Raw genomic sequence first — 12,350 nt, 5'->3', positions numbered from 1 at the left:
AAGAAAGAAAGAAAGAAAGAAAGAAAGAAAGAAAGAAAGAAAGAAAGGGAGGGAGGGAGTAAAGAAGGAAGGACGGAAGGAAGAAGAAAAAAAGGAAGGAAGGAAGAAAGGAAGAAAGACAGACAAACCTTCGGTGCTTCCCTATTGCCTGTCAAATAAACTCCAAATTTCTTAAGTCTGGCATTCAAGACGTTCCAAAGTCTGATTCAAACCCAGCTTTTTAGTCTTTCTTCCCATGTCCTGCATGCTTGCTAAACTGGATTACTTGCCATTCCATAAACCTCTTCCCTGCTCTTCTGCCTCCTTGACTTTCCTTACATTATTTCCTATGCCTGGAATGCCTTCTTCCAACATTTTTCCCAGCTGAAATTCTATTCATCCTTTAAGTTCCAGTCCAACTTCCATCTCATCTATGAAGTCTTCTCTGATTCACACTAGAAGATCTCTCAGTCTCTCTCTGTCTCTCTGTCTCTGTCTCTCTCCTTTCTTCAAACTTTTCATGTAACTTCTCATTCTACTTTGTTGTTGTTCAGTCGTGTCTGACTCTTCATGACCTCATCTAGGGTTTTCTTGGCAAAAATACTGCAGTAGTTTGCCATTTCCTTTTCCAGCTCATTTTACAGATGAGGAAACTGAGGCAAACAGGGTTAAGTGACTTGCCCAGAGTCACACAGCTGGTAAGTGTCTGAAGCCAGATTTGAACTCAGGTCTTCTTAACTCTAGACCTGGAGCTCTACCCACTGCACCACCCAGATGCCTACTTTCTGTTATATTTATTGCCTGTACTAAATTGTAAGGTCCTTGAAGGAAGGAACCATGTTTACAACCTCTGCTGTACCTTGTGCAGAGTTAGCATCATAGATTATACATCCAGAGCTGGAAGAAACCTTAGAGGCCATCTAGTCCATCTCCCCATCCATTTTACAGATGAGGAAACTGAGGCCTAGGGAGGTTAAGTGTCTTGCCTAAGGTCACATGAATAGTAAGTATCAGGAGCAGAATCTGAACCTAGGTCCTCTTACTCCGGAGACACTACCTCCTGATGCTCAGTAAACATTTGTTGACTTGAAATGGAAGCTACAAAACTTGACATGAAGGATTAATTAATTCAAATTTACAAATAAGCATGCTGTCCCTTCTTGCTACCCCCTAATTCTTCTTTGGGAGTCGCAGCCTATAATTTATCCTTTGTAGAGAATGATCCCTAAGACACATACAACCTGAAGTCTTAAGGAACTGTTTGTGGGCATCAAGAATTTAAATGATGTCTTCATGGTCAAAAGGTTAGTAGGAGTCAGTGGATAGTCTTGAACCCAGGTCTTCCTGACCTCCAAGACCAACTCTCTATCCACTATGTTATGCTGCCTCTCACTCTAGCCCTTACTCAGGGTAAATTAAGAATGCTGATTCTATCCATTTCACTACCTGTGTTTTTCCTGGAAGGTGGTGGTGAAACATTTGGGGATATGATGCAGCTGAACTCCAGAAGAACATCATGTTTTGGCACTGAAGCTGGCAACCCTACATAACCTTTCTTTGAAGCAAATAACTGCAACTCTCTGCTGCATGTCATCTCTGAAAAAAAAATGAGGCACTTTGCTGAGAGCTCCTCTTCTCTCCTCATCTCACATTATAGATTTGTTTCCCCCACTATCTCCTCCGTCACCCCCTTCTCAGATGGAGAGGTAGTCCCTTGCCTTGCTAAGAATACATTCATTCCTCAAGTTCCTCTACTCACATGCTTTCTTTTTGAAAAAGATTTTCTTTTTTTCAATTACACCTAAAAACAATTTTTAACATTTTAAAAAAAATTTTGAGTTCCAAATTCTCTCCCTTCCTCCCCTCCCCCTTATTGTGAAGGCAAACAATTTGATATTATAGATTATACATTTGTAGTCATGCAAAACATTTCCATATTAGTTATAAAGAAAATATAGATCATACAAAAACAAGAAAAATAAGGAAAGTTTTTTTTAAAGTGTGCTTGCGTTCAGATTCCATCAGTTCTTTCTCTGGAGGTGGATAGCCTTTTTCATTATGAGTCCTTCAGAATTGTCTTAGATCATTGCTGAGAATAAGCAAGTCATTGACAATTGATCATTGTACAGTATTGCTATTACTGTATACGCTGTTCTCCTGGTTCTGCTCATTTTGTTTTGCATCAGTTTATATAAGTCCAGGTTTTTCTGAAAGCATTCATAAGAAATTATCATTTCTTATTGCATAATAGTATTCCGTTACAATCATAATTTGTTCAGCTATTCCCCAAATGATGGACATCCCCTCAATTTCCAATTCTTTGCCACCACAAAAAGAGCTGCCATAAATATTTTTATACATATAGGTCCTTTTCCTTTTTAAAAAAATATCTTTGGGATACAGACCTAGTACTGGTATTACTGGGTCAAAGGGTATGCACAGTTTTATAGACCTTTGTGTATAGTTCCAAATTGCTCTCCAGAATGATAGGATCAGTTCACAATTCCACCAACTGTCCTTTAGGGTCCCAAATTTTCCCATATCTTCTCCAACATTTGTCATTTGCCTTTTCTATCATACTAGCCAATCTGATATGTATTGGGTGGTACCTTAGAGTTGTTTTTATTTGCATTTCTCTAGTCAATGTTGATTTCAAGCATTTTTATATAACTATAGATAGCTTTGATTTCTTCATCTAATAACTGCCTGTTCATAGCCTTTGGCCATTTATAAATTGGAGTTGACTTACATTCCCATAAATTTGACTCAGTAGAAATAAGGTCTTTATTAGAGAAATTGCTGTAAATTTTTTGTGTATTTCACTCCATCCTATTTTCCTCTTATTTATCCTTCTCTCTCTCTCTCTCTCTCTCTCTCTCTCTCTCTCTCTCTCTCTCTTTCCTTTACCCTGTCCCTCCTCAAAACTGTTTTGCTTTTGACCACTGCCTCCCCAATCCACCTTCCTTTCTGTCAGCACTCCCACCTTCTCTCATCCATTTCCTCTCCTACTTTCCTGTAGGGCAAGATGGATTTCTATACCCAACTGAATGTGTGTTATTCCCTCTTTGAGCCAATTCCAATGAGAGCAAGGTTCTGTACGGTTCAAGTATTATCTATCATCCCCCTCCCCCATCTTCCTCTTCATTACTTCCTTAAAATACGCTCTTGGTTGGAATATGTTAATGAATTCCAGGGGCTGTAAGTTATCCTAGGCTAGGAGAAGGCAGCATTGAGAAAGACTTGCAGGAGAACTAAAACCTAAGGACCTGAAGGATTGCATTGCAGGCCATGTGGTAACAAAAGGTTTATAGATCAGGGATCACTTGAAGCAAGGGGAGGAGCTACAATTTTGACAGAAAAATTAAAGATCCGGCAAGAGGGAAGAGAGACCGTTCAGAGCTGATGTAATTAGGTGCTAGCCGGGGTTCTTGCAAGAGAGCAAACGCACAGATTTTGTTTCTTCCATGATAAACCCAATCACTAGGCCATAATAAAATGAGTGGAGATATTCCCACGATGCTGAAGGGCTATCATGTAGGTTTGTCACGTAGGAGGCATCGCAGGGAACCCTTGGAAAAAGAATTAATATGCTGCCACTACTAATGGCCAGACTGAGTATCTGACATTCAGAGCTCTGTGAAAGCTTGCAAAAGTTTTAGATGTATATCCAAGGTCACTTAACTTCTCTAGGACTCATTTGAAAAAATGAGGGGGAGTGGACTAGATGGTTTCTTTGCTCCTTTCCATTTCTACAGCCACCTATAAGTTGCTGCTCACAAAGAAGACCCAGTGAAAGTCATGGAGTCTGCTCTAAACCTTGCTAGTTCCCTTGTCAATCAATCGATCTACCAATCTACAAGCATTTGTTTTAGCACTTACTACTGTACCAGAGACTGTGGCCTTGTCCTAAGGAGGGGTAGATTCTGTGACAGATCTGCTCCCATCTTTAGATTTTCATGATCATTTTGGTAACCCAGGTCACACCTCATAAGTGTGCCACCTGACTGAGTTTCCAAAGCTGACTTCTGCAACCTAAATACTTTTCTACTTTCTAAAACAAATATAAAAAATTAGTTGTGGGATCCTGAAACAAATATTAAATAGGGGGCTGAAGTTTGAGACAAATTTCTGGAGATTCTTTTCACAATGGCATACCCCACTAAGACCAACAGTCAACCGGAAAGGATAAACAAGATGAATACATTCCCATACTGCTTTGCTACGTACCTGCAGCAGGATTGGGCCAGGTATTTGCTTATAGTTGAATTCACCGAAAACGATGTGATGCAACTAGTGCTTGGGCATTCCATGTTCTAGGTTGAATATAATTCTACCCTGTTTGTCCAGTGGCTCCCTATGGCCTCTAGAATAGAAAACAAACCCCTCTGTTTATCATTAAAGTACTTCACAACCTGGCTCTCACCCGTCTTTCTAGATTGATTTCATCTTACTCTCAATCTCACATTCTACATATCTTCCAATCTTCCTTGATGTTCCCCATGCACCACATTCCACTTCCTGCTTGTGCCTTTCCACAAGTTGTATCCTGTGCCTAGAACGCTCCATCTCTCTGTCTCTCTGTCTCTCTGTCTCCTCCTCCTCCTCTGTCTCTTTTCTCTGTCTGTCTCTCTCTCTCTCTCTCCCTTTCACTCTCTTTACCTCCTACTTCTAGAATCTCTATCTTCCTTCAAAGGTCAGCTCAAGTGTTACCTTCTATAGGAGGCCTGTTTTGATCCCCACAGTTGCTAGTGTCCTCCCTTCACAATTATTTCATATTAACTTTTGTATATTCGTTTGAACTTGCTTATCTGTGCACATGGTGTATCTCGGTTTGGTGGCCCACAGATTCTGTCATGGACTACCAGCCCTGGAACTCTGACAACTGGCTCTTCTGACCTTTTAAAGAAGTTCCAAGTTTGCAGGCCTGCCGATTCTATCTCCAATACTCTTTCACCTAAGACAGGAAAGAATAGCCACAACAGGGATGGAAACAACAATAAGGACATATTCTAATGGCTTCATGTTTACCCAAGTGGGGAGAGTGGGCTATTGGTGTTAATTTTCTTCCCCCTTCCAGAGTCTTATGGCAGTCCTTGCCTCCTCCCTTGAACACAGCCAGACGAGAGAGAGACAGAGAGAGATAGAGAGACAGAGAAACAGAGACAGACAGAGATAGAGAGAGACAGACAGAGACAGACAGACAGACACACACAAACACATACAGACACAGAGAGAGAGAGAGAGTCACTGGTTAGTGACTTTTGAATTCATAACCACTTCTAGTTCAGCCATCAATCAAAAGTCTGTTTCTTACCATGGGATTAGTGGACTTGAAATAAATAGTCCTAGAACTTCTGAGATGTTTTGAAGCAGTGAGGTAAGCCTCAGGCTCCCCTTTATATGAGGTAGTTTGGAAAGCAGGGCACTAGCTGTTGGGATGCAGATAATAGTCCTTGAGATGCAGCCCCTTCATTCTGCATCAGGCACTTCCAGAAACAGGCTCACCAAATTCACCTGCTCTCATGACTCATAGGCCAGGCTCCATTGTGTTTATTTGTATATTGTATATATTTATACATGTCTTTGTTGTCTTTCTAATGTGATGTGAGTTCCTTGTGAATAGGGATTCTTTGAATTAGTATCCACAGCACTTAGCTCAGTGCCTGGCACATAGTAGGCATTTAATAAGGGTTTGTCAATGGATTGGTTATTTGCTTGATATGGCTCTGGCTTCTGCAGCTCTGGCTGCTGTAACTTATGTACTTCATTCCTGCCATGTATCTTGCATAATTCATGGCTGGGTGCTCTGACACTCAGGAGCCAGGACACAGAATACACACTGTAGAAGAGGTCATCTGAGCGGTGAAATGTCCTGATGACTCAGCCAGAGAGCTCCATCTGCCCCTCTAGGACTGAACTCAATACCCCGGCCCTAGGGAATATTGCCCTGGGGTGAGCATTTTCATAAGCATTTCTGAAAAATGACCTCAGCCTTTTCTCCAAATCTTCCTTAGCTTTTGATGTGATGGCAAGCTCTAAGGTGACATGCTGGGTGAGGGAGAAAGGCTCTGAATCAGATCTGTTTTCACCTCTGCTGAGGTTGGTTTTGTTGAAGGGACAACCTGGCAAAGTGTAGTTTGGGACAGTAAGAAAGACACTTGATACAGTTCTGCAGAGCTACCTGACCTAATGCCAGGGGCCTTTATTGGGTATGGATCAGTCCTGGGCAGGAGCCTTATCTGAGCTGGCAGGGGAGGTTGGTTGAACAGGTGGTAAATTGCATGGCATGCTGGATGGAGCTGCATTTGTTCCTTTGCTACATAATGGCTGATTTGGGAGCTGTTTTGAAGGGAATTATGCTCTACATAGCCTTGAGAGCAGATGATACAGGTTGGCTATTGGCAGAAAGTTGAGCATGAGAGTAGATGACTTCAAGAATACAGACAAGTTCCCTGAGACAATGATAATAGCGGTAATTTATATAATGCTTGCATACATTATCTCATTTGACTCTCACAACAACCCTAGGAAGAAGACAGTACATGTGTAATTATTTTTTATTTTAGAGATGAGGAAATTGTATCTCAGAAAGGTGAAATAAGTTCTTGTCCAGTGCTCTGTAGATATGGTGATTCTATGCAGTCATAGATAATAGCAATAGTAATAATATAATTATAATATTACATAATAGTAATAGTATTTATATAGTACTTTATTGTTTTAAAAGTGCTTTATGTATATTATCTTATTTGATTCCCCTCATTTCCTGATCCCTTCTAATGCTAGTGCCCCCACTCCAATTATTATCTCCAATTTGTCTCATACAGCTCCTGACTGTACATAGTTGTTTGCCTGCAATCTCCTCTATTACATTGAGATCAGGGACTACCTTTTGCATTTATTTGAATTCCCAGTACTTAGCACAGGATCTGACTCATAGTCAGTGCTTAATAAATCTGACCTCAAACACTTACTAGCTATGTGACCCTGGGCAAGTCACTTTATCCTGTTTGCCTCAGTTTCCTCATCTGTAAAATGAGCTGGAGAAGGAAATGGCAAACTACTACAGTGTCTTTGCCAAGAAAACTCCAAATGGGGTCACGAGGAGTTGGACACAACTGAAAAATGATTGAACGTGAAGAAAATAAATGCTTATTAACTTGTTGACTTATTTCTCACAATAAACCTTTGAGGTACTTGCTATTATTATCCCTATTTTACACATTGGGGAACTGAGGCTAATATAAATTCAGTAATTTTCCCACAGACATACAGCTAATAAATTTCTAAGGCAATATTCAAAGTTGGGTCTTTTTTTTGAAGGTTAGAAGCTATAACCTGTTTTTGAAGCACTCATCAAAAGATATCACCCTTAGCAATTAACACTGTCACCAAAAACAAATATCTGGCAGGAAAATTGTCCTTCTCCCTTTTAGTACTCATTTCACCATTCTTTTTTTTCTTTTTTTAGACTTGGGTCTTCCTGACTACAATCATGAGTTCATAGAGTTAGGGTTAGAAGAGACCATGGTGGTCATCAAGTCCAACAGTCACTTTTTGCAGATGAGGAAACTGAGGCCCAGAGTTAAAGGGATTTGCCCAGAGTGAGACATATTTATTAGTAATAAATGTATATCTGATAATAAATGTAATAAATAAGTAATAAATATCTGAGGCAGGATTCCAAACCCAGTTCAAGTTCATCTTCACTCCAAATCCAATGATCCTTTCTTTGCTCCACTTGGCTTAAGAAGCTACATACTACCATCCTTGATATTTCCTGCTCTGCCTAGTTGACTGTGGTTTCCCATATGTTTTGGACCTCTAACTACTTAGAAAAGTATCTTTGGGAACTTAGAACTGAAGCCCAGAGTCAAGTCTCCTGTTGTCTTTAACCCCACTCTTTCTACCCTTAGCTCAAGAATTCAAGATAGGGGTAACAAGAGGATGTTCCAGTCATGACATAGTCCACACAATAAGGAGGTAAAATACATTTCTTTTCCTGAAGGCAGAGCTATAGCTAGCAATTTTTGTGCTGGGGCAAGATGAATGATACTAAGATGGGGGAAAGGGTGCAGATTTGAGAGAAAAGAAATTTCAGGACACGTGGGGTGCCACCCCCTGGAGAAGATGGAGGACAACATGGGCAAGCTAAGAATCTTACTTGGGACAAAGCTACTCAAGGGAGAAAACATGATATCTTATTTTAACTATTTTTATTGCTATCTAGGTGCTAGTTTTTCTTGCTAACTAAGCTTATAGTTACTGTCAAAAATATTAATAATGATAATGTATTCTGTGATTTAGACTCAAGCCTGACAGGAACAATTTTTTTATATATATATATATGTATAAATATGTGTGTATATATAAATAAATAAATATATATATATATATATACACACATATATATGTATATATTCAAGCCATTTGTAGCCTGAAGACAGAGAGATGTCCAAACTGGCACAGTCCCATATGCCTTCCAATTGACTCTCTCTGCCCCCAAGAAGATTTCAGGTAACATTTATAAGAATCTTGAACAAGGAAAAAAATCATAATATGTTAAAATACATTTTGGGATTAATTATTCTTTAAATGTTTGGTAGAATTTGTTCGTGAATCCATCTGGCCCTAGGGATTTTTTTCTTAGGAAGTTCATTGGTGGTTTGTTCAGTTTCTTTTTCTAAGATTGGTTTATTTAAATATTTTATTTCTTCTCTTAATCTGGGTAATTTACATCATCTCAGGGAAGGAGGAGGGCAGGAAGGGATAGAATTTGGAACTCAAAACTTTAAAAAATATTTAAAATTGTTTTAATATGTAATTGGGAGAAAATAAAATCTATATTAAAAATACATATTGGGTTAACATCCAGAATAGTCTCCCCTCAGTTCCTGAAGGCCTGGACTACTTCCTCTTATGATTTCCTTCCTATGTGCAATATCTTAACCTTAAATTTCAAGAGAGAAGACACTATCCCATGGTGGGTCATGACACCAATCACTTCAGGTGGGTGGAAAGGCATTCATCCCATCTAGACAAGACTTAAGTTTAGTATCACTCTTCCTCTGTTTTGAAGGAAGCCTTCATTTTTCCTCCTTTCCCAAAGGAAATAAACTAGAAATGTTTTTAAACTGGAGAAATAGTATTTTTTGGTATTCCTAGAGAAACTTAAAAGGAGGTTTTTATTTTCAAAATATGCTATCATACTGCTGGAGCACTAGTGTAGAAACTTGCCTCAGAATTTACAGAAAAAAAAATTGAGGCTGTTCACCATGAGCTCCCTCTTCTTTCCTTTTTCTCATCTCACATCACTTCGGAGGCCTACTGCCACTATTTCATCCTTTACCCCTGTCTCACATGATGAGGTGGCCTTACTCCTTACCAAAGCTAATCCTTACTCGTTCAAGAGATCCCACTCTTTCCAGTCTCCTTCTAAAGATTGTCCCCTCTGTCATTCTCACTCTTTCACTTATTTTCAATCTCTCCCTGTCTGTTGGCTCATTTCCTATGATACATACAAAGGCATGCCAGTGCCTCCCCCATCCTGAAAAAACCTTCGCTTGATCCTTCCATCCCCTCTAACTCTCATCCTACATCTTTTCTTCTCTTTGTAACTAAACTCCTTAAAAGGTGCTTCCATTTTTTCTCCCCTCACTCTCTTCCTAGCCCCTTACAATCTGGCTTCTGACCTTGACATTCCACCAAAACTGCTCTCTCCCAAGTGACCGATGGTTGCCAAATCTAACGGCCTTTTCTTAATCCTCATTCTCTTTGAAGGCTCTGCAGCCTTTGACGCTGTTGACCACTCTCTCCTCTTAGATGCTTTCTTCTGTCCAGGTTTCCAGGACACCACTGTCTTCTGATTCTCCTCCTACCGATCTTACTGCCTCTTCTTGGTCTCCTTTGCTGAATCCTCTTCTAGATGATCCTGTTCTAGATCACTAACCATAAGTGTCCTTCAGGGCTATGTCCTGAACTCTCTTCTTTTCTCTCTCTGTACTACTTTACTTGGTGATGCCATCAGCTCCCATGGATTTAATTACTGTCTCTATGCTGATGATTCTCAAATTTACCTATCCTGCTCCAACCTCTCTGCTGACCTGCAATCCTGCATCCCCAAACTGCCTTTCTGACATCTTGACTGGATGTCCAGTAGACATCTTAAAGTCAACATGTCCAAAACAGAACTCGTTCTCTTTCTCCCTAAACTCAAACTCCCTCCTACCTTCCCTAATACCATAGAGGGCAACACCATCTTTCTAGTCCCTCAGGCTTGCAAAGTAGGAGCTATCCTTGAGTTCTCATTATCTCTTGTCCCCCATTTCCAATCTGTTGCCAAGGCCTGTTGATTTCATCCTTGCAACAGCTCTCATATATGGACCTTTCTCTCCTCTAACATTTCCACCATTCTGGTGTAGTCCCTCTTTACCTCATGCCTGGACTATTACAAAAGCCTGCTGGTGTGTCTATCTGCCTCAAGTTTCTCCCCATTCTAATCCATCCCACATTCAGCCTCTAAAGTGATTTTCCTAAAGTTCAGGTGAGTGCACGTCACCTCCCTCCTCAATAAACTCCAGTGGCTTCCCATCACCTCCAGGATCAAATACAAAATCCTCCATTTGGCATTCAAAACCCTTCATAACATAGCCCCCTCCTACCTTTTAGGTCTACCTTACTCCTCAATGTGTCCTCTGATCCAGTGACACTGACCTCCTGGCTGTTCCACAAGTAAGACATTCTATCTCTCAGCTCCAGGCATTTTCTCTGGCTGCTGGGATGCCTTCGCTCCTCATCTCCACCTACTGGCTTCTTTTAATTCCCAACCAAAATACCACCTTTTATAGTCAGCCTTTCCTAACCCCTCTTAATTTTAGTGCCTTCCCTCATTTAATTATTTCCTAATTATCCTGTTTATAGCTTGTTCATATATATTTGTTGTCTTTAAATTGTGAGGTCTTTGAGGGCAGGGACTGTCTTTGTCACTTTTTGTATCCCTAGCTCTTAGCACAGTGCCTGGCACATAGGAGGCACTTAATAAATGCTTATTGATCGATTATTTGTTGTCTAAATTTCAGTACACTAGGCCAAAGTTCCATCATCCCACCTTAGTTATGACTCTTGACTGAAGGGACAGTTATCTGCCACTTCTATCATTAACTGCCCTAGCATAAAACTGATTGTTGAGTTATATCAGTCATATCCTATTCTTCATGATCCCATTTAGGGTTTTGTTGGCAAAGATGCTGGAGTGGTTTGCCATTTCCTTCTCCAGCTCATTTTACAGATGAGGAATAGAAGCAAACAAGGTTAAGTGATTTGCCCGGGGTCACATAGCTAGTATGTGTCTGAGGCCGGATTCAAACTCATGAAGATAAGCCTTCCTAATTCCAGGCCCACTGCTCTATCCACTGTACCACATATTTGCCCCCCAAAATTGAGAGTTTTCTTGGCAAAGATGTTGGAATGGTTTGCCATTTCCTTATCCAGCTCATTTGGGGCAAACAGGGTAAAGTGACTCGCCCAGTGTCACGTGGCTCGTAAGTGTCTGAGGCCAGATTTAAACTAAGAAAGATGAGTCTTCTTGACTCCAGGCCCAGAGCTCTATCCACTGTGCCACCTAGTTGCCCATAAAACTGGTAGAGCAGTATTAATGATAATATGGAAATGACTGAGGGGATTTCTTCATAGGGCTCTTGTTAATAGAATGAGAATTTATACATCTGGCTCTTTTACATTGCTTTAATTTCTTTCATTACTCCATAGAATTTTTCAGAGTGTATATAGATTCAATTAAATTAAATTTAACTCAATCCAATGCATGTCAACAAATAATTTGTGAAGCAATTATAGTATTCTATACAGGGTGCTACCCTAGATATTTGAGATATGATTGACCCTGCTGCCCTACTTTTTGTTCTGCCTCAGAGTTATCCTCATGGCTTCTCACCCTCTTTTCTTTTCTTTTCCTCAGACGCATTCCTCTACTCAAAGTAGACCTAAACTTAAATTAGAGGTAAGAGCAATGTGTTGTGCACAGCCAGTCTTACCATTTGCAAACATTCCAAGGCCTTCCCAGTCCTCTCTCTTCCACAATGTGTGGGTCACCTGGGTCCTTGGATGTGGCATTGGTAAAATAAGGCTCCCCACTGACTAAGACAGTTTGTTCTTCTATTTTTAGTTACCGCCATGACCACTTAAACTACTTCCACCACCGACTGTAATAGCCACTTGCATAATGGAGTTGGTAATTGTATTTTGGGGAACAGGAATGGTGGCTGTTTTTCCACCCCTTGTGGAATTCATGTAGGTGGGTAAGAAAGTCATAACAAGCTTTCACAAAGTTGGTGGAAAGAAAACATCTGGGAGTG

The sequence above is a fragment of the Vombatus ursinus genome, unplaced genomic scaffold (genome assembly GCF_900497805.2).
Source record: "Vombatus ursinus unplaced genomic scaffold, bare-nosed wombat genome assembly UNPS02014798.1, whole genome shotgun sequence".
Classification (NCBI taxonomy): domain Eukaryota; kingdom Metazoa; phylum Chordata; class Mammalia; order Diprotodontia; family Vombatidae; genus Vombatus; species Vombatus ursinus.
Note: the sequence above shows the minus strand (reverse complement) of the source record.